The sequence below is a fragment of the Xenopus laevis genome, chromosome 7L, assembly GCF_017654675.1.
Source record: "Xenopus laevis strain J_2021 chromosome 7L, Xenopus_laevis_v10.1, whole genome shotgun sequence".
Lineage (NCBI taxonomy): Eukaryota > Metazoa > Chordata > Amphibia > Anura > Pipidae > Xenopus > Xenopus laevis.
The window spans coordinates 27752813-27772155 of record NC_054383.1 but is presented as its reverse complement, the minus strand read 5'-3'; the positions used below and the strand labels follow the sequence as shown (position 1 = coordinate 27772155).

The 19343-nt window shown below is 40.0% G+C and overlaps 1 protein-coding gene across 2 annotated transcripts in view; it reads left to right on the top strand.

The window, feature by feature from the left end:
- The first annotated feature begins 12667 nt into the window (after positions 1-12667).
- prom1.L (prominin 1 L homeolog) overlaps positions 12668-19343 on the top strand; it is a 65699-nt gene continuing 59023 nt past the window's right edge. Inside the window, exon 1 of one of the 2 annotated variants that reach the window (XM_018224233.2) lies at positions 12668-12904. The gene's annotated coding sequence lies outside the window, so the exon portion shown is untranslated. 2 annotated transcript variants of the gene reach the window in all.

The following is a 19343-nucleotide window of genomic DNA, read 5'->3' as shown; positions in this document are numbered from 1 at the left end:
TGTACATTGGCTAGTTTGTACTTTTAAAACCTGCCTGGGCTTTACATTAGTAGCCCAGTTTGGCTGGAAAACAGCCAAACTGGCAACCCTGCTCTGCTGCTTCTCTCTCACAGCAGCACTTCCTTCCTGTCAGCTCACAGGTGTGGGGGGGGGGTTGGGGACTCCACCCCCTCCTCCATGGGACTCCTCCCCCTCCTTGCTCATACCAATACATGGGAGAGATCAGTATATGCAGCTCCCCTACAGCTGTTTGATGTGAAAGTTTTATTTCACAAGTCCAACGGAGGGGGACTCTTATTTTTTAGTCTTTCCTCATAGTTTCATCTATTTCTATCACAAGTTATAGGCTGTCTAATTCCTTGAAAGTTTGCAATTATTTATAGTTTATAGTTTTTGGATTATTTTGACTCTTTCCAGCTTTCAAAGGGGGGTCACTGACCCCATCTAAAGCGTGAAATAACAAACTCAAAACAACCCTGAAACTACATAGAATAAATAACAGATAATTACAAACATAATAACATGTGGAGATGTTTCATTGAAATCCACTGCTATGTTTCTATATCGAACGAAGAGAAACATGCTATTTATAGTACAGGTATGGGACCTGTTATTCAGAATGCTCAGAACCCAGGGGTTTCCAGATAATGAATCTTTCCGTAATTTGGATCTCCGCTGCTAAAAATTATTAAAACATTAATTAAGCCCAATAGGATTGTTTTGCCTCCAGTAAGGATTGGTTATATCTTAGTTGGGATCACGTATAAGGAACTGTTTTATTTAGGGATACACCGAATCCACTATTTTGGATTCGGGCGAACCCCCAAATCCTTTGTAAAAGATTCGGTCGAATGCTGAAGTGAATCCTAATTTGCATATGCAAATTAGGAGTGGGAAGGAGAAAACATTTTTCTCTTCCTTGTTATGTGACAAAAAGTCACGCGATTTCCCTCCCCACCCCTAACTTGTACAGGTATGGGATCTGTTATCCAGAATGCTCGGGACCTGGGGTTTTCCGGATAACGGATCTTTCCGTAATTTGGGTCTTCATGCCTTAAGTCTACAAGAAATTAATTCAAACATTAAATAAACACAATAAGATGGCTTTGCTTCCAATAGGGATTAATTATATCTTAGTTGGGATCAAGTACAGGCTACTGTTTTATTATTGCAGAGAAAAAGGAAATAATTTTTAAAGATTTTGATTATTTGGTTAAAATGGAGTCTATGGGAAACAGCCATTCCGTAATTCGGAGCTTTCTGGATATCGGGTTTCCGGATAAGGGATCCTATACCTGTATATGCAAATTAGGATTTGGATTTGGTTCGGCCGGGCAGAAGGAATCTGCCGAATCCTTCTGAAAAAGGCTGAATCCCGAACCAAATCCTGGAATTGGTGCATCTCAATGAGAGATGACCTTCCAGTAATTTCGAGATTTCTGAATAATGGGTTTCCATTTAACGGATCCCATACTTGTATTGGAATATTCTAAGAGAATGTTCAAGGATGTTTTACCAAGTACACCAGTTATAACAGAAAGAAGGGAACCCAGTCGGGACACACTTGTTCACAGCCATTATGAGAAGAAAATCTAGAAACCTCAACATTTTTTTGTCACCAACTAATTAACGGGTCATATTGAGGGGGGGGGAGTAGGAGTGAGAGGCAGCTGAGCTGTCAGCCAATATCTAGGCCTTTAAGAAACCAAACAAGAATTCATAGCCCCTGGCCCTTCAGCCTATTCTGCCTACTGCAAGACATATGACACTGTCCAACAGTGCTAAAAAGAGATAGGGAGGCAGGGAACAGATGTTTTCAAGTATTTCAAGCAGCCGCTGGGGCTTAGAAAACAAAAGCAATAAACCACCCTTTTAATGTTTAGTATGTTATAGAATAGCCCATTTTAAAGGGATGCTTGACCTTTAAGTTAACGTTTAGTATGTGATGGAATAGGCAATTCTAAGCAACCTCCCAATTGGTCTTCATTATTTATTTTTTATAGTTTTTTAATTATTTGCCTTTTTCTTCTGACATTTTCCAGATTTCAAATGGGGGTCACTGTTTATTACTCATATTCCTATGCACGTCCTCCCCTTTTATATTTCAGTCTCTTATTTAAATCAATGCATGGTTGTTAGGGTAATTTACACCCTAGCAACCAGATGGCTGAAATTGCAAACTGGAGAACTGCTGAATAAAAAGCTAAATAAGTCAAAAACCACAAATAGTAAAAAATGAAAAGATACAAAAAGTTAACTCAAACAACCCCTTTAAGCAACTTTTCAATTGGCTTTCATTATTACTATTTTTAAAAAAGTTTTTGAATTATTTGCCTTCTTCTTCTGACTCTTCAAGCTTTCAAATGGGGGTCACTGACCCCATCTAAAAATCAAATGATCCGTAAGGCTACAAATATATTATTATTGCTACTTTTTATTACTCATATTTGTATCCCTGGATAGCACACAAAATTGGTAATTAGTGTTGGCATAATTTGGGGCACATTTTAAAAATACATTATATTATTAAAAATGTAGATATTGTACAATAAAGGAGTTTGCAGCCCAGTCACTGTTTTGAGCATTTAGGGTTAGAGTTATTGGTCTGCAAACGGGCATTTGTGATTAACTTATTCTGAATTACAGACAGACCTTCTCCAACTGAGTTCATTTTAAGCAAATCTATGTTTTAAAAATAATGTTCTTTTCTAATAAAACAGTAGCTTGGACCCTAGGTCCCAGGTATTCTACATAATATGTCCCATACTTGTATACGTTAACCCAATATGTCTTTTTTGTAAAAGCTGGAATATTTAATTTTTATGTTGAGTTAACTTACATTTTAGTTTGTTTTTTTAGTTTTAGTCTGCTAATTAATGATCCCTGCTTACAGGTGCATGGGAAATATCTAGAGTAAGGGACATTATAACCCATTTTATAATATGCAATATAATCTATTTATGTGCAGCTTCCCTTTTCCACTAATAACAGTTACTGCAATATTTCTCTAAGTGACAAACTCCTTGTGCAAAACAACTTACTAGGATGATCCTCCTCAAGCTTGTAGCAAATATTCATTAGGTAACTAACTTCCAGGTTGGCAGTAATGCAACAACAAAACTCTTCAGTATCTTCCTTTCAAAAGAACCTCATGGCCAACACTCACATGTCAGGGACCCCCACACTCCTTCCAACAGTTAGTTACATTTGTTCTTATGTTGCCACTAAAGGAGTAATCAGGTTATCTATTTTGTTATTGTAGGGTAAGTAGACTGATAGATGCTTAAAAAGCTTTATAGTGCCAGCCAGCCAGCCAGAGAGACAGCCAGCCTTAGAGACAACCAGCCAGAGTGGCAGCCAGCCAAAGTGACAGCCAGTCAGAGAGACAGACAGCCAGAGTGACAGCCAGTCAGAGAGACAGACAGCCAAAATGACAGCCAGCCAGAGAGACAGCCAGCTAGAGTGCCAGCCAGCCAGCTGGCCAGTGATAGCCAGAGAGAGAGACAGCCAGCCAGAGTGACAGCCAGCCAGAGTGACAGCCAGCCTTAGTGTTTGGAAGAAATGTCACTTATAGGTAAATGGGGAAACTGTGTTGGACGGGTGGGAGGTCCAGGCCCACTGGGGCTTCGGCATTGTGCTCCCCACACCCCTTGGCCTCCCCTCTACCACCCCAGATGGACATAATACAATGTGCTGGAAGCATAATTCTGTCTCAGAGCTGCCCTTGCATTTACTTATTCACTTATTCTGGAGTCTTCCTTATGTTCCAGGCTCTATACTGCCCTCACCCTTTTTGCTGGTAACCCAATTCTACTACTGCAGGAAATCTAGCTCTGACTTTCTTCCTTGTGGTGCTACAGGAGTCCAGTGTCTGGGCTACAGGAGAGAGCAGATACACAGGGCCACCTTCAGAAATCACAGTGCTGCATGCTTCAGAAGAGAGGACACTGGAGCTCTCATACACACATGATTTTTCTGGTAGTCAGTTCTATGTCCCGCCATTGGTCTATTAAGTTTAAGTCCCGGTAAAGCTGCATTGGGATTGGATAGGCTGGAGAGGAAGATCCTACTTCACCTATCCAATCCCTGAACAGCTTTACCGGGATTTATCCTTAAACGACCAATGAGGGTACAGAAATCTGTATAGGAAGCTAATCATACACGCACTGGAGCTCCTGTGCTCTTTTCTGAAGTTTTCAGCATGCTGACAGCAGGGGGAGGAAGCTTATCAAGTAAGTGAAGCATGGCCTTAGACGCAAAAACCTGCACTATGATTGAGCCTCCTCCCAGGGACAGGACAGACTGGGCTGTGAGACCCCTCCCAGGACACTTCCCTGAGCCACAATCACACACAGAGGAGAGGTTGGTGGGTTTATTTACAGGACACAGTGATACGCACAGCCTGCCGGCCAGGAGCAACTTCACATAATATTTTAGATGGTTTTATCTCTGAGCTGCTGAGGGGAATCCCCACTTATGTGGCAGTTACTGAGAAGAAGTCCCTCTGCCCTGAGAAGAGCAGCTTTGTTCTTCAGAGCCCTGACAAGGTCCCCCTTTCCTTCCACACCCTAAATAGAGTGAGCTTTTCTACCACTGGGTTCCCTACTGACTTGTCACACACAGTAATATCTGGGACCTTCCAGCTGCACCTCCCTTTCACTCTGCTGCTTGAGGGGCGCAATTATGAACAGTGCCAAATCTACATAAGGACCAGGCCCCACCTAACAAGTTACTGTGAAGCCACACCCCAAACTAAGGACAGACTGGCTTTACTGCATGAGCCCAGTTGTGATTGGCCAATAGCAGCCATAGAGGAAGAGCCGGAAGTACAGTAACGCGTCAGCAGGGTTGCCAAGTTGGCGGTTTTCCAGCCAAATTGGGCTACTCATTTATAGCCTAGGCAGGTTTTGAAAGTACAAACTAACCAAGGTATGGATTTGGGCTACTTTTTGGGCCTTTGGCTGGTTTTTACTTTGGAAACCAGCCAAAGTTTTTTCTTTCCCTAATGTGCCAAGGCTGTGTCTCCCAGTGCCTGTTGGGTAATGTAGTTTTTGCTTAACAATTTGGCAAGTTTAATGTAAGACTACAATACCCAGCATGCAATGGGACTGACTTGTGTAGTTGGGAGTTACCAGATTTTGGGCTCTGTATCCCATCCTTCTTAAGCATTCTTGCATTTCCTAGTGACTTTCCTCAATTTCTAGGGATGCACTGAATCCAGGATTCGGTTCGGGATTCGGCCAGGATTCGGACTTTTCCAGCAGGATTCGGATTCGGCCAAATCCAAATCGGAATCCTAATTTGCATATGCAAATTAGGGGCAGGAAGGAAAATCGTGTGACTTTTTGTCACAAAACAAGGAAGTAAAAAATGTTCTCCCCTTCCCACCCCTAATTTGCATATGCAAATAAGGATTTGGATTCGGTTCAGTATTCGGCCAAATCTTTTGCGAAGGATTCGGGGGTTCAGCCGAATCCAAATTCGGTACATCCCTATCAATTTCAGACAATTTTGAGGCAAATATCTGCTGGTCACCAAAATGTCTAAAGGTTGACCAGTTTTACCAATATTTATTGAAATATATATAGATATATTTGGGCCTTATAGAGCCCCTATTCCTCCTGGGCCCCCTCTGTAGTTATGCCCCTGGTGATGGGTGAATCTGTCCCATTTTGCTTCATGGAAAAACTTAAAAAAGACATATTTTCATATATATTCATGTATTTCTTAGATTTTTTCACTCCACATATTGTGTTATTTTTGGGCTACTTTTGAAGTGCCTCTTAGCTAGTTTGGGGCTGGTTTTGTAGCTGACTTTGGCTGGTTTTGAAAATTACACCTGGCAACCCTGCGCGTCAGAGCGTGTGAGGAGAAGAGTGCGCAATAGATGACGTATAGGAAGGAAAGTGTAAGAATATTGTTTAATTATGCAACTACTGTCTGCCTTTATTTACATTAACGGAGGATATGTATATCTATAGTTTAGCCTGCCAGTTATGTCTTTTCTATTTCTTAAAAAAACGCGCCGCTGGTTCATTTCTAATTTGCGACTTTGCTATCTTGGTAGCAAGTATAGACAAAGGCGACCTGAGCAATTGCTGAAGATATTTATAGGAAAATGCAATTTCATGAAAAATAATTTATTCTCAGGGGTGCACTAAACTAATTATACTCTGGAGGCAATTACACCCCTGCTTAGCTTTACCTCTCTCTCTCTCTCTTTTTTGGCATTAGATTTACTATTAAACAGTAAAACTTTAGTGAACTCTAATTCCCAGGATCCTTTGAGTTTCTGAGCAGATGAAAGTGTCTGCCCCCCACCAAAATTACCATTTTCCAGCAGTAGTTTTATATTTTGTTGGAGCAGAGTTTTTATGTGGTGTGAAATCTTTGGATATAGATATTAACTAGTCACACTTATGTACATGAAATCATTTTCTAATGTGCAATATTAGACTGTAATCGACAGCAACCAATGAATGAGCATTTTTCAGCTGACTGCAGATAGCACACTGAAAACAGAAATGTGATTGGTTGCTAAGGGATTACTGCTCGGGTTCAAATGTACCCAGTGTGAATGAATGAACTTGTGGCCTTTTTTATACCTGCATGCAAGATTTATAAGATAAAGATAAACCTGCACAGGGAGGTTATTTATGTTTCATAGAGGCCACCGCGGCCCTGTTTCATTTCTGTATTTTATCCACCTCATTACCGACAACTAGGGTCGCCACCTTTTCTGCAAAAAAATACCTGCCTTCCTCTAAATTTATCTTTTTTCCCTATTAATAACATTGGGATCAACCATCATTTTTACCGGCCAAGCCGGTAAAATACGGGCCAGGTGGCAACCTTACCGACAACGCACGTGTATTTGCACAGAATCGTCAAAAAAAAAAAGCCCATAACGTTAGGGCGATAATGAGTGACTGGGAATTTCTTGATTTTTTTTTACTGGTAACATTTAGGTTTTTTTTTGTAAAATCCAAATTTATCTAATTGTTTCAATAAAAAAAAAGCACAACCAAACTACCATTTTAGCTCGATTTAATTGGATCGGTAAAAAACTTAATAAAATCAAGCAAAAAAACGGATTGTACTTTTTTCCTGGATTTTTTTCCAAAAACCCTGAATTTATCGGATTATCAGGCTGAACTACTGATTCCACTTTTCCCTGTTGGGAACTCCAGGTACATCAACGACATCATGGGGATGGGGCAGTGACGTTGGGGGCGGGGTGGTGATGTCACGCAGGTGGGTTGTTGGGTGGAACTATGACGCGGCGATTGGTCAATCACCGCATTAATAATAGGGAATCCTGCCCAGTTTTTCAAATAAGGAAAACCAGCCAGGCAGTTTTGACCCAGAAAGCTCTCCCGAAACCGGGCTGTCCGAGTCAAAACCGGACCCTAGACTAAACCCAGTGTAGACCATGATATCTTCCAAATGGTATAGGGAAATCTCCCATTGACTTATACGTGACAGGTCTGAGATGGAGGATTTTTGGGTTCAGGCTTTATGCATCAGGGCTATAATAAATCTCGAAAAAAAATTTGTATTATTTGCACCAAAAAGCCCGACCAGATAACTTTGCGGTTTAGTAAATAACCCCCCTAGTGTTAAGAGGAAATCGTTTTAAAAAAGCCAAGACTGAATGATTATCTCCTTGATGGCATGGGGTTAGTGATATCTTTTGCAGTAAATTTTGGTATGGGGGTGAATACATTTTGGAGACATATTCAGACTCAGCCCCACACTTACAGACAATTCTTTGTATGTTAGATGAATGGCTCGTAAGCACCTAGGGTTGCCACCTGGCCGGTATTTTACCAGCCTGGCCTGTAAAAATTATGCTTAATGCCAATGTTATTAATAGGAAAAAACAGCAAGAATATAGGAAGGTATTTTTTTCCAGAAAAGGTGGCAACCCCATAAGCACCGTGTAAGATTATATCACACATCTCATGCTATGATCTCTGTGCAAAGCAATAGCAGCTGTACAGCACTATTAGTAGAATGCTTACACTGCAGAGACCACCACCTCTGTACGTTGCATGTTAGATCTGCCATTAAGATAAACCACCGGCGGGATGGCACTCGGAGCGCTTTATTTTACAAAGTTGCCTCACAAGGAAATTTGGGGTGACTTCCGAAAACAAAGTGCTCCGTAGGCTTGGGTGATTTTACCCCTTTTCATTTTGCAAAAATTTTCCGCCGGTGAAATGTCGCTGACGCCCATAGACTTAATTTTTTTGACGTGCGGCAAAAGAAATACGCGCAAAGCCATACAAGTCTATGGGTGTCAATTACACGGCGAAACAAGGCGAAAAAATTTGCCCATCCCTATCTCCGAGTGCCACCACGCCAACAATTTACATTCTAGCCGTCAGGAAGGCAGGGGAGGCAGTTCGGGGAGATTAGTTGCCCCGAAGAAGAGAAGATTTGTCGCCAAGCGCATTGTGTGTCTCTACCCTTCAGGAGTTGCCCACAAGATTAGATTATCTAAAGAACGAGCCAAATCTTTTGTAGTGTTAAAGGGGTGCTTCACCTTTAAGTTAACTTTTCGTTATACAATGCCCAATTCTAAGCAACTTTTCAATTGGTCTTCATTATTTATTTTGTACAGTTTTGGAATTATTTGCTTTTTACTTCTGACTCTTATCAGCATTCAGATTGGGGGAGGGGGGTCACTGAAATCTAAAAGACAAATGCTCTGTAATGTATTGGTATTGCTACTTTTTTTATTTCTCATCTTTCTATTTAAACCCTCTCCATTCATATTTCAGTCTCTTAGTCAAATCAGTGCATGGTTGCTAGGGTAATTTGGACCATAGTGACCATATTGCTGAAATTGCAGACCTAACAGCTAAATAACTCAAAAACCACGAATAATAAAAAATGACCAATTGCAAATTGTCTCAGAATATCACTCTCTACATTGTAATAAAAGTTAACTCAAAGGCGAACAACCTGTTTAATATTGAATGTATTGGGGGGCTAGGCGGCTTTTGCATATCTACTGTACAATTTTGTGCGCACAAGTAGAGCTATATAAATAAAAGTATATGTACATTCATATATTTGGGCGGCATAATTTGTGTAGGCTCAGGGCAGAATACAATACAAATATATTCATCCCAAACAGAACTTTCTTTATCTCTTCTTTAAAACATATGCAGAGTGGGAAAGTAGAGTCCTTGAATTACCTTTATATTGGCGCAATTCACAAAATAAACACATTGTTTAAATCGTCTGACATGGTAACCCATAGCAACCAATTGGAAATCGCTTTGATCAGTCAACTGCTGTAATGCTGGCCAAACTGGGAGATTAACTAGATTGGCAGCACTGATAGAGTCATATGGTCACTGTACTGGAAATTGTGTTGCATAGGAACCCTATGCAGTCTTTTTTGGAAAAGTCTTATCTTTTAAGCTTGGAACATACATTGCTACATCAAAAATTATCATTAACTCGTGTACAAGCAGAATGCAGCCCTTCCGCTTGTAAAAAGTTAAAGTGTGTCATATTAACAGGAATACATGGCACCTTCCTTTCAGTGGTGTTTTCTTAAAGGAACAGCAACGTCAAAAAATAAAAGTGTTTTAAAGTAATGAAAATATAATGCAGTGTTGCTCTGCACTGGTAAAACTGCTGTGTTTGCTTAAGAACTCTACTATTGTTTATATAAATAAACTGCTGTGTAGCAATGCGGGCAGCCATTCAAAGGAGAAAAAGCTCAAGTTACACAGCAGATAGCAAATAAGCTCTGTCTGTCTAATGGTGTTATCTGTTATCCATTAGTTAACCTGTGCCATATAGCCGTTTTTCAATTTCCGCCATTGCTCCACAGCAGCTTGTTTATATAGTTACATAGATACATAGTTAAATTGGGTTGAAAAAAGACAAAGTCCATCAAGTTCAACCCCTCCAAATGAAAACCCAGCATCCATACACACACCCCTCCCTACTTTTAATTAAATTCTATATACCCATACCTATACTAACTATAGAGCTTAGTATCACAATAGCCTTTGATATTAAGTCTGTCCAAAAAATCATCCAAGCCATTCTTAAAGGCATTAACTGAATCAGCCATCACAACATCACCCGGCAGTGCATTCCACAACCTCACTGTCCTGACTGTGAAGAACCACCTACGTTGCTTCAAATGAAAGTTCTTTTCTTCTAGTCTGAAGGGGTGGCCTCTGGTACGGTGATCCACTTTATGGGTAAAAAGGTCCCCTGCTATTTGTCTATAATGTCCTCTAATGTACTTGTAAAGTGTAATCATGTCCCCTCGCAAGCGCCTTTTTTCCAGAGAAAACAACCCCAACCTTGACAGTCTACCCTCATAATTTAAGTCTTCCATCCCTCTAACCAATTTTAGTCTCTGCACTCTCTCCAGCTCATTTATATCCCTCTTAAGGACTGGAGTCCAAAACTGCACTGCATACTCCAGATGAGGCCTTACCAGGGACTATATGAACTATAGTAGTGTTTCTGAAGCAGATAGTAGTGTTTCTGAAACAGATCAGTTTTACCTGTGCAGGGCAACGATACATGATATTTTCATTACTTTAGAAACACTTAAATTTTTTGGTGTTACTGTTCCTTTAATTCCTTGGGGTAAATTTACTAAAGGGCGAAGTGACTAGCGCTGGCGACGATTCGCCAGCATTACTGTTTTTAGGCACTTCGCTGGGCGCAGGTATAACTTCGCCAGCGCTCATTCGCACTCTATCGCTAGGCAAATTTTCGCTCCGGTGAATGGACGTTACTCCGCAAATTCACTAAGATGCGGATTTTACTGAACGTTACCTCTTTCGCCAGGCTTGCCTTCGCCAGCTCAGACCAGGCGAAGTGCAATGGAGTGCATAGATCTTCCTCAATCTTCTATTACTTACATCATATTTTTAGTGGAAAAGTCACAAAAAACGCTGGCTTATTTTCCTTTTTTCAGAGTGACAGCCTGCAAAAGTGACAGCCTGCAAAAGTCCTTAAAAATGTTTTTGGGTAATCGGGTTCCCCCATACATTTTCTAACATATGGAACATAAACTATACACTGAAAATTGGCCAGCGTTCGTCGCCCTGGGCGCCGCTTCACATTTTTGTAAATTAGCGTTGTCTGAGCGAATTTTCGCTTAGCGAGTGTTGCAATGGCTGCAAAGCCATCGCTGGCGAATTTTCGCCGCTTAGTAAATTTACCCCCTTGTCTGGCAGGGGACTTGTGTGAAACACTAGGGCTCATTTATGTTCACAAGTGTGAGCTAAGTGTTATTTGCAGCCTTTGTTCTGCACAATATTGTTTTTTTTCATTGAATTCTTAGTTTTATTGTGGGCACAAAGGGGAATTAAATCTGATGCAGTTGCGCTCTGCTGGAGCTACAGCCTGGCCTGGTCCAGGATTCACCTGCTTCGATAATAAAAGGGTTTTACATATATTTCACTGCAGGTGTAATTGCAAGTTGTCCACTGCAATTGCGGTCGTAAATGGGCCCTAATGGTTTTAAAGACTATACTGGGACAATTATGTCTGACAGATATTTCTTTCTTTATTTACAGAAAATAGCATGTGGTTCCTAATCATCCAACTCCACTTTTAAAAGGAACAGTAACACCAAAAAATGAAAGTGTTTTAAAGTAATGAAAATATCATGTACTGTTGCCCTGCACTGGTAAAACTGAGCAGTGGATAACAGATAACACCATTATGTTCTACAGAGCTGATCTGCTATCTGCTGTGTAACCTGAGCCTTTTCTCCTTTGAATGGCTGCCCCCATTGCTACACAGCAGCTTATTTATATTAAAAATGGTAGTGTTTCTGAAGCAAACACAGCAGTTTTACCAGTGCAGGGCAACACTGCATTATATTTTTATTACTTGTAAAAACTTGTAAAACGCTTTCATTTTTTGATGATACTGTTCCAGATATAAGCTGCTGACAGATCTTATTGCCCAGTGTATGGGGCCCTCCAACTAGCTTTCCTGATCGATATCTGGCCAAAAGTCGTCCAGATGTTGATCGGGTAGGGTTGGATCGAGGACCGCATCAGTTTGTTGATGCTGTCCTCGTATGCTCAACTCTGTGACCCAATCGTTGGGCCCTGGGGCCCACAATCGGATCAGCTCGATAAGAAAGTGGGGTAACAAAAAATAAGAATAACAATAAATTTCTAGCCTTACTAAGTATTTGTTTTTAGATGGGGTCAGTGACCCCCATTTGGAAGCTGGAGTCAGAATATAAAGGCATAGAATTAAAAAACGATTAAAAAAATAAAAGTTGAAGACCAATCGAAAAGTTGCTTATAAATGGCCATTCAATAACATACTAAAAGTTCACCACTTTAAGTCATAAAACATTAAACTAAGTAAATTCTTTCTTTTTTTTTTTGCTTAAAAAACTTTACACCACCCAATCCCCAAACTTTAACCAAAGATGAAAGGAATTTAATACATTCAAACGTAACCGAGTAGTTCGTGTCCAGGCACATCACAATCCCTAGTCAGAACTGGAAGCTTTTGGGAAGGCTAGTGAATACATTTGGGCTGTAATTATTAACAGGGCCTGAGCTACACGGCTCTGTCGTTTCTTTGTGAATACACAATCGGCTACAATACACAGGAAAGCAAAGAAATATGCAGCTCTGAACTTTCACAGCACTGTTTGGCTTAAGTCCAGCCTCCCTGGGCAGGGCACACTGGTATTGGTAAGTCAGGATTGCTAATGAGCTGAGCAGAACGCATGAGAAAGCTTCCCTTCACACTACATTTGTGCTGCTGGCTCTCATTACAGCCACACAAAAGCCTCTGCTGCTTGTTTACCTCTGCCTGGGGTTAAACTACTTGTAAATGAAACCAGTGTTCTCATTCCAAACCATTCACCAGACGAGAAGACAGTGTAAGTATTTTGTGTTCATCTCTGCTTTGTTCTTTGGTCTTTCCTTTGCCTGGCCAGATTGTCTGCAATATGTAATAACCTACATCTTATTGAAAAAGTAGTTTTCTCCCCTATCTTATTAAAAATAAATACCTGGAAACTAACGGCTTATAAACACGTAAGTCTTCTGTATCTCCGGGCTAAGTGATTTGCAGGTTTTTTTCATGTTGCCCAATGTCATTTCGAAACTAGGTGCAATTTTTTTTCGATTGCATTCATTGCACGTTCTTTCTTTTAAGTTCTGGTAAAACAATTGATTGATATGAGACTCATTCAGCATGAATGTGCCTGTGAGCCATTCCATGTGAACTGGGGCTCTTGTGTAAGCTTAAATGTTCAATCTAATTTTATTTATTCTTTATACAGTATGGACATATTGCACAATGGTGTACAGAGACTATACATCATTCAAATCCGAACTTTACAAGTTAATGTCTCTATCACATACGCAATGTCCAATTTTAATAGGAGCAAAATAACCTGTCTTTGTTTTTTTTTTAATAAAGTACTATGGCTGGTATATATAGAGATATATATATATATATATATATATATATATATATATATATATATATAGAGAGAGAGAGAGAGATATAATATATATAATATAATATTTTGTCCCTTGCCTGTAGAAAAACACATTTTAAGGATTGTAAGAAATGTCTATTAATAAACATAGAAACTAGTGTCTTTTTAGGAAAGCGGTTTTCCTAGAAACTCAAACTTACATGGGAAATCGGATGCTAAGTTGATGCATTTGGATTTAACAGTTAATGTAATTAGCAAAGTCGCCATAAATAGGTGGTGATGTTAGACTTTTTTGTTTTATGTACATATGGGCTTTTTGGCAGGATGTATAATAACATGCTTGTTAGGGTTTGCCGCCCCACCCTTCTATTATTGCACATCCTGCTTGGCTAATTAGCGATTTATACACCTTCTGGCCACAGATATACACTGTGTATTTATATGTATTGCTAATTAGCTATTTAGCATGTGCATTTAATACATAATTAGTTTTAAAGGGACCTATTGGTACCTTAAGTGTAAGTAGCATGAATACAGATTTGTGGGGGTATTTATTAATATCCGAATGTTAAAATCTCAAACAATTCAAATTTTTTCACAAGAATACTCATTTTTTATTGTACCTCGATGCTGCAAAAAGCCTGAAAATCCACCAATTCAGACCTGTCAAGTCAATGGGAGAGGCACCAATATTAATTTGCAATTTTTGGTGGTCTGCGCTGGGTTTATTCCAAAAATATGACCTTTTCTGGTTTTTCGGGCAAAAACTTGAAAAATTCGGGAAAAAGACCGAAAAATTTGAACGATTCAATAACCTCACAATATTGTTATTCATTGTTTCAGTATCATGCCGGGATGGCGCAGTTGCATTATGTTTCCATGGGAGAGTAACCCTTTAAAGGGTTAGTCTTCCATGGAAACATGATGCAACTGTACCAGTCCGGCATGATACATAAATGGGATCTGTTATCCAGAATGCTTTGGACCTGGGGTTTTCCGGATGATGGATCTTTCGGTAATTTGGATCTTCATACCTTAAGTCTACTAGAAAATCATATTAACATTAAATAAACCCAATAGGCTGGTTTCCCAATCCAATAAGGATTAATTCTATCCTAGTTTTGGATCAAGTACTGTTTTATTATAGAGAAAAATGAAATATTTTTTAAAAATTTGGATTATTTCGATAAAATTGAGTTTTTTTCCGTAATTCTGAGCACTGTGGATAACGGGTTTCCGAATAATGGATCAGAAAACCAAAATTCAGGTTTTCGCTCAATTTTATGGAGTTTTTCCATGATCCAATTACGAGTTTATTTATGAAAAAATAAGCTAAAATAGGGCATGGGCGTTTGGTCGTGTTTTTTTAATAAAATATGAGATTAATTCAGATTTTAGTAAATAACTCCCTAAAGCTGGCCATAGATGTTAGTATTTTTTAAAGATCATCGTTATCGTAAGACCAAGCTTATCTTGGAGCGGTCGTTTAAATGTATTATTTGTCCATCAACTAAAAAGACCATTTCAATCAACGTTGTCTAGTTGACGCCAGGAAAACTGAGGGTAGCTGCCTGCTTGGCCCTGCAAACAATTGGACAATAGGTAGATTTCACTGTGACCGATGAAAATTTTCTAACTTGAACGATGTCAGATGAAAAATCGCTAGATGCACGATTGTTTTGATTGCCACTAACCTCACGATAATTTGACGGATTGGTTGGATTGCACTGAAATCGGTTGTTCTTCAAAGAAAAATCTTTGCGTCTATGGGGGGCTTTAGTTTGACCTGTCTATTGTTTTGTTGGTTTTCATTGGAAAAAAGCAATGCTATATGCAGTATACATTAACTATATAAAATCAGTGCTCTCATATTTCTTCATCTTACGTTCAGTAGCTGCAGCTTTTCCTCATATCTGTCAGACCAAATGTGTGGAATAGTGGTATTTGGCAATTCCCTTGTATGGCTATATCACACTTCATGCATATTTACTAAAGGGCAAAAGTTAAAATATTCACCAAAAGTGAAAATTCACCATAACTGCTAGTTTATTGAAAGAAGAGCAGGACAAGCTTTGGCAAATTAACTCATTGAACATTAACATATGTTTAAAAAGACAGAGCCGCTCCAAACTCTCCCCTTGCAGGTGTTCCTCCCCCACTTAATGCCACTCCAAAACCGGGTGCTCAGCCACCAGCGCAGCATAAGTAAGATAGAAAAACAAACAGGCGTCACTCCGGATAAAATAAATAAGGAATTTATTCCAACATGAGATGGATCCACATCGCCTTACGCGTTTGGGGAAGAAGTTTCCTTAATCAAAGGCTGAGGCTATTAACATCTGTTTGCCAGGTGAAACTTCTCCAGTGCAAAACTAGAAATATTCATCAATTTAGCAAGAGCACAAGAACAAATTTTGGCCAAGAAAAATCTATCCTGGTTGAGGCTGGTGAACTACCATTATAATTAAAAAGCAACCCCTTTTATGTCTTATTATCTGCATCATCTCGGCAATGCCAATATCATATGAGAATGTGAAAATGAACCTGCTGGCTTTAGGCCGTTAGTGGCGTTAGATGAGGAGAAAATTCACACTTTAGTACATATGCCCCTATATTCATCTCTTCAATCCTTGGCCCAAATACTCATGGCCACTCATGGTACATGGCCAGACAAAGTGTTGCTGCCTTTCCCTAGGAAAACAATAAATATAGCAAGCACTTAAACAAGCAGACAGTCCGCTCCTCCTTGTAGCTCCATAGATGGGATGTTGGAGCTACACTGAGCTGATATCAGCATGGAAACTTGAAAGTGTGCATTTTTCACACCAATATCTGCTCAACATAGCTACACACAGGCCAATGGCATCTGTCCATGGAACTACAGGAAGGAGCTCATGACGTCAAATCCGCTTTTCATAGTCAATATACAAAGCAGATGATCCGCGGTGTGTTCCCTTGGCCTAAAGAATCAGTGGGGTTTTAAGCAAAATGAGAAATAGAGACAACATCATTTCTGGCATGAAATCTTCCTGGTATGGCTCTGGTAGATAAATTTACAGTACAGATATGGGAGCTGTAACCCAGAATGCTCAGGACCTGAGATTTTCTGGATAAGGGATCTATGGGTAATTTGTATCTCCATAAGTTAAGTCCACTAAAAAAACAATTTAAACATTAATTAAATGCCTCCGATAAGTATTAATTATATCTTAGTTAGGATTAGGGATGCACAGGATTCAGTTCGGGATTCGGCCTTTTTCAGCAGGAATCCTTCTGCCCGGCTGTACCAAATCTGAATTTGCATATGCAAATTGACGGGGAGGGAAATCTCGTGACTTTTTGTCACAAAATCAGGAAGTAAAAAATGTTTCCCCTTCCCACCCCTAATTTGCATATGTAAATTAGGGTTTGGTTCGGTATTCGGCCCGAATCCTTTGCGAAGGATTCGGGGGTTTGGCCGAATCCAAAATAGTGGATTCCCTGTGGGTGTGGAGCTTTATAGCTGAGTTTAAACTATGCATTGGTGGCAGCTCAGCACATGGGGTTATTGTAATAAAACTCAACAAGTTTTTATTACTTTGCTTTGCTTAAAACTTGCAGTACAGTGATCCCTGCACAGAACACAAACTGAATTCTATTTTTACATAAACAAACAAATCCGAGATTCTTACTTTATTTCCCAATAAAAATTAATACCTGTGGACTCCCTGCCCATGTGAGCACTAATTTCATTTGACTGGGTCCAAGGCATACTGTTGAAGCAAGCTAGGGGCCTGCATATAGCAGAACCTGCTACAAATGCAGAATAAGGGGGTTATTTATCAAAGGTCGAATTTATATATTTTTTTTATTATTCCTTGAGAGAACTCACAACTTTCTAATCTAAGAAAAAAGTTTGGGGTTAACAAACCGAAAATGCGGATTGCGGGTACGGGTCGGGTTCCAAAAAACTGACCCGTGCAGGACTCTGGAGTATTAGCAACTATTGTATCAATTCCTACAGCTGCCTGTAATGAAACTCAGAGATTCTGCTCAGCAGGGACAAATATAAGAAATATATCAACTAAATGTATTAATTTAGAACAGTTTACAGGGCCAGCGACCCCCCCCCCCCCCGTCTGCTGCTTCAGAAGGTGAAAAAATATACTTTAGTCTTCAATATTAGAAAAAAAGTGACACAGAAAATAGAAGGTAATTGTAAAAAAAGTCGTTATTTATGGTGATCTATCTGAAATTAACTAGTTGTTTGAAGGTGAACAACCCCTTTAAAACGGCTGTTCACATTTACATTAACTTCAAATGACCCTAGCAACCATGCATTCATTTGAACAAGAGACTGGAATATAAATGGAAGAGGCCTGAAAAGAAAGATGAGCAATAAAAAGTAGCAATAAGAATAAATTTGTAGCCTTACAAAGCATTTATTTTTAGATGGGATCAGTGACCCCAATTTGAAAGCTGGAAAAAGTCAGAACAGAAGAAGGCAAATAATTCAAAAACTATACAAAATAAATAATGACCAATTTAAAGGTTACTTAGATATTGGAATTCTATAACATACTAGAAGTTAACATAAAGGTGAACCATTCCTTTAACATCTTAAAATGGTTCAAAGAGACCTCTGCCACTGACTCCTACATGACCTCGACTACATAATCTATTATTCCATCTATTTAGCCTCTTTGTTATCAAAGAAATAATGAATGGCCATGAAATAGGCCAAATGTTTAGCAGCACAAGGGCCCACAGACACCTGGGCCCACCCGGAGTTTTCCTGGTATCCCGCTGGGCCAGTCAGACACTGCCCCTTAAACTCCTCTTCTCTAGCGTGAACATCCCCAATTTGGCCAGTCTTTCCTCATAGCTAAGATTTTCACTTCCTTTTACCAGCTTAGTTGCCCTTCTCTGTACCCTCTCTAATACAATAATGTCCTGTTTGAGTGATGGAGACCAAAACTGTATGGCATATTCTATATGGGGCCTTACCAGTGCTCTGTACAGTGGAAGAATGACCCCCTCCTCCCGTGACTCTATGCCCCTTTTAATACAGCTCAAGACTTTATTTGCCCTTGATGCTGCTGCATTGCTTGCTACAGCCAAGTTTATCATCTACAACGACTCCAAGGTCCTTTTCCATAATGGATTTGCCTAGTGCAGTCCCATTAAGGGTATAAGTGTTTAAACGTGATTTCTTTAAAAAAAAAAAATTATCATGATCCTTTATGCTTACTTAAAGGGGACATTTCACCTTAAGAAATAATATCAAATCCTTTTCTATCATGTTAGTTGAGCAAAATAAATTACATACATTATTTATTTTTTTCCCCGTCAGTCTTGGAATTTGATATTATAGCAAGCAGGCAGATGCTATTTTATGGATACTGTTATTGAGGGCAGAGACACACGATCAGATTCGGGTAGAGGGCCAGTGTCGGACTGGGCCGGCGGGACACCGGGAAAAAACCCGGTGGGCCTCTGGCTTTTGTGGGCCCTGCCAGGCCAGATCCGCACCGTTTGCCTGCAGTGACTGCCCGCCCCCTTTTACGTCATGGCCAGCCCCTTTTAACGTCACACTCTGCCCCTTTCTGTTCCTTTTTTGTGGCAACCCTACGCGGCACGCGTGTGCACGCAGCGCAGTGTGCCGGCTCAGAAAGGACGGTGGGGAGCCCTCAGACAGTCCGACCCTGTCAGGCCCCCCAGTCCGACCCTGTTTAGGGAGACTAATCTCTCCGAACTGCCTCCCCTTACTTCCCATCAGCTAGAATGTAAATTGCTGGCAGGATGGCACTTGGAGTGCTTCGTTTTCCGAAGACACGCAAAATTGCCTCACAAGGAAACTTCGGGCAACTTCAGAAAACAAAGCGCTCCAAGT